This window comes from Helianthus annuus, chromosome 12 (genome assembly GCF_002127325.2).
Source record: "Helianthus annuus cultivar XRQ/B chromosome 12, HanXRQr2.0-SUNRISE, whole genome shotgun sequence".
NCBI classification, from domain to species: Eukaryota; Viridiplantae; Streptophyta; class Magnoliopsida; order Asterales; family Asteraceae; genus Helianthus; species Helianthus annuus.
This window is the reverse complement of record NC_035444.2, coordinates 128,740,040-128,743,920: the sequence shown is the minus strand read 5'-3', so window position 1 is coordinate 128,743,920 and position 3,881 is coordinate 128,740,040. Positions and strand designations below refer to the sequence as shown.

General features: G+C 41.2%; 1 non-coding gene across 1 annotated transcript; it reads left to right on the top strand.

Annotated features, from left to right (window-relative positions):
* Window positions 1–894: 894 nt before the first annotated feature.
* Window positions 895–1,001, top strand: LOC118485348. Its single transcript, XR_004875648.1, has one exon. It is a non-coding gene; the product is annotated as a small nucleolar RNA R71 (small nucleolar RNA).
* The last annotated feature ends 2,880 nt before the right edge of the window (window positions 1,002–3,881 follow it).

The window sequence follows — 3,881 nt, the reverse complement described above, 5'->3', positions numbered from 1 at the left end:
TAGTAGGCTCTTGAAATGGTGGAGAAGTCTTCTCTTGTTGGGGCGGAGTTGTGGTTTGGCTTCTTTCAGTTGAAGGTAGTGAAGCCTCTTCAGAACCCACGATACGGTTTCTCAATGTTTTGAGATGGACTTGTGCTTTTGGGTTGGTTTCGGTGTTACTTGGTAACGTGCCTTGTGGTCTCTCGGAGAAATTCTGAGCTATTTGATTTAATTGCTTTTCAATGTTTTGTATACTAGCTTGTTGATTTCTAAAATTCGATTCCAATTGTTGAAATCGATCCGAGTTTTTCTTTTTGGTGTCGGAGATGAGGCGGGATACAGTATCTTCAAGCCTTTCTCTTCCACCTTGTTGTTGAGAGAAATTTTGTGACTCGACTCTTGGTTGTTGAAAGTTTGTTATTTGGTATAGATTTTGTTGGTTACTACCATTGTCGGGTTCTCTCCAACCAAGGTTAGGGTGGTTACGCCATCCTTGGTTGTAGGTACCCGTTGGAGGACCCGACGGCCTAGGTCTATTATCAATGTAGTTTACCGACTCTGTTTGATCATCTATTTCTTTCATACAACTCCAATTTTCATGTGGCCCACCACACCCTTCACAAGCCTTGACCGAGGCCGTTTTTGCCATTTCTAGCTTTTTTGATTTTTGAAGAAAGGGCCTCGATTTGGGCTTGTAAAGAAGTGCTTTCATCAACCTTATGGGCACCCGGGGCAATAAATTTATTGCCTCGGGGAGTGTGCCACTGAAAATTGGTATGAGCAATTTCCTCAATTTGATTATATATTTCATTTGGGCGACGATTACCTAAAAGTCCCCCGGAGCTAGAGTCAAGTGTTTGTCTTGTGTGTGGCAACAACCCATTGTAGAAAGTGGATACTTGCTGCCATACCGCAAGACCGTGATGAGGACACTTTCTTAGCAGCTCCTTGAACCTTTCCCAAGTTTCATATAAGGATTCCCCATCCTTTTGTGAATATGTATTAATTTCAGTCATTAATTTAGTCGTTTTAGCAGGAGGGAAATACTTATATAGAAACTTTTGGGCTAGTTCATCCCAGGTGTTTACCGAGCCAACTGGGAGGGCATTAAGCCAAGCCTTAGCTCGGTCTTTTAGTGAAAATGGAAACATTCGAAGGCAGATGGCGTCGTTTGATGCTCCATGGATCCAGAAGGTATCACATATTTCTAAGAAATTAGTAATATGTAGATGACGATCCTCGTCCGCAAGCCCATGGAAGGTTGCGGAGTTTTGGAGCATTTGTATCAAATGTGGCCGAAGTTCGAAGTTGTTGGCTTCGACATTCGGTGCATTGATAGCGGCGCCGAGATTACCGACGGTGGGTCGTAGGTAATCCATGAGGGTACGTTGGTCCGCCATTGGAAGTGGGTCCCCCGAAACTTTCTCTTGGTTTTTAGCTTTAAGTCTCTTTCGTAGAAAGCGTTCGGGTTCGTCTAGGGGTTCTTTTATGTTTCTACTAGCACTGGAGCTCATACACTACGTGGAAAATGCAAATGTGGCGCCTGAGTTCCAAGTCCTGCAATAAAAACAAAGAAGAACGTTGGTCAGAAGTTTCACCACGGCCCCGCGCTCAGATGAACATGGCCCGTGGTCAGAGATACAGTGATTGTTTTCCAGATCCCTGTTACTGGGGAGTTCAACACGGCCCCGTGTTGCACCGACACGGCCCCGCGCTCAACTCTTTGTAACTCGGAAAATAAAAACTGCCAGTAACAACGCTGGGCACGGCCCGTGTCCGACCACGCACGACCCGTGCTGAGCTCTGCAGAAACTTAAAAATTTAAGAAAATCTTAAAAAAAATTTGAAAAAACGATTAGGCCGTTGATTCCTAACTTTCTTAAAATCCTTGTGTCCCCGGCAACGGTGCCAAAAACTTGATGTGCGTGTAGTGTAATAGTTTTTTTAATGTATATTTTAAGCCCTTTTACACTTTTTAGTCAAGTTTTAAATTTATAAAACACGATATTTACTAACACCAAACACACATATGGGCAAGTGCATCCATCGTGGACGTAGTATAGTGTTGGTAAGATACCGAGGTCTTTCAAGGACACAAGAGCTTTTAGTACCGGTTTATCCTCAAAGTCTAATCAAATCAAAAGTTAGAAAAAATGTTTTTAAACTAGAAAAATAAAACTAACTAAAATGCTGAAAAATAAAATAAAACTAAAAACAGATAGACAAGATGAATCACTTGGATCCGACTCGTGTGTAGTGTAACCTTTCATTATTTCCGCACTTTTGCACTTTTTAAGAGATTATCTTAGTTATTGTAGTAGGCCCCTCGTTTGAAGGTGACGTTACCCTCAACCCAGTAGTTTGAGTCAGCAAGGATACAATCCTAAAGGATCGGATTATTGAAAGATAATTAATTAAGTTATTAATGCATAATGTGGTAGGCCCCTCTTTTGAAGGTGACGTTACCCTCGGCTAAGTAGTCTGAGTCAGCAGCGATACAATCCTAAGTAGCCGGGTTAAAGTTTTAATAGTAGTTTACTTATGAGGGGATCAAAGAGTTTGGACCTCCGCCATCCAATACCGGTGGGTATTGAAGGAGGTCTTACTAAATTTGACCCAGGTCCTTTGCAGGATCTATACACTAAACAATGGTAAGACTCTTACCAAACCGTTCCCTTAACCCCCGACCAGGTAGCCAACATATCTCCATATAGACCGTGGAGATATGAATGGTGAAAATCTTTTATTTTATATAGACAGTAAAATAATGCCAAGACACCACGAACAAACGATAAGGAAGAATCACCTTCAACATAAGAAACTAGTTATTAAAGTCATTAATACATAACCAAATAAAAAGTGCGAAAAGTTTAAAAATAAAAAGTATTACACTAAACACTTGTCTTCACCAAGTGATGTAAGAGACTTAGGCAAACATGGCCTTTGATTTTCAAGAACTCTTACGATCAATTTTGGATCCTGAGATGACTCACACACTCTATGATGGACAATGGATGATGGTGGTGGATGATGGTGTTGTGATGGTGGTGGGTGGTGGGTGAAGTGTGAGAAAGGTAGTGTGCCAAGGGATGCTTTGCAAATGAGCCAAGCACCCCTATTTATAGCCTGAACAGCAGCTCGGGCACGGCCCCGTGTCCATTGGGCACGACCCCGTGTCCATCCTCCTTCTCTTTCTTCATTAATTGCAGTTTGTCTGCATTAGTTGACCACACCCCCGTGTCCGCTGAGCACGACCCCGTGTGCAGAAGCGTATCTATACTATCAAGATTTTCCTAGATTCTACGAATCTTAGAGTTGACCACGGCCCCGTGTCCACTGAGCACGACCCCGTGGTGGGCGATAGAAGCTTCTATAATTTTGTCTTTTCTGCTGACACTTGGGCACTCCCCCGTGCTCATTGAGCACGGGGCGTGTTCAGCCTTCTGTTTTTTTGTTTTGCTTGGGAAGATGCTGTCGAGGAGGTCGGGCATTCCACGTTTGTTCCTTTTCTTGTATTTATGTTAGATTTAGCTGCCTTTTTGCTTCTTTTGTTCACTTGAGCTCATTTAATCCTGAAAATACAAAAGGAAGACAAAAACACACTTTTTCCAACATTAGTACTAAAAAAGGGTTAGTTTTATGCCACAATTGATGTAATTTATATGTTGCATTTTGTGCACACCAGTAGTCAGAATGTTTATTAATAAAATTGTTATTTTATTTATTTTAAGAACGGTTGTCTTACAAGCTTAAAACAGATTTTTAAAAACCCGTTCACTGTTTTGGTTTTTTTTTTAAATTTTTATAATCAGTTTGTTTTGTTTATTAGCAAACTTTTGTAGTTTGTATTGGTTATTTGTAAACCAATTTGTTTCTGCCATAAACTGATTGAATTTTTACTC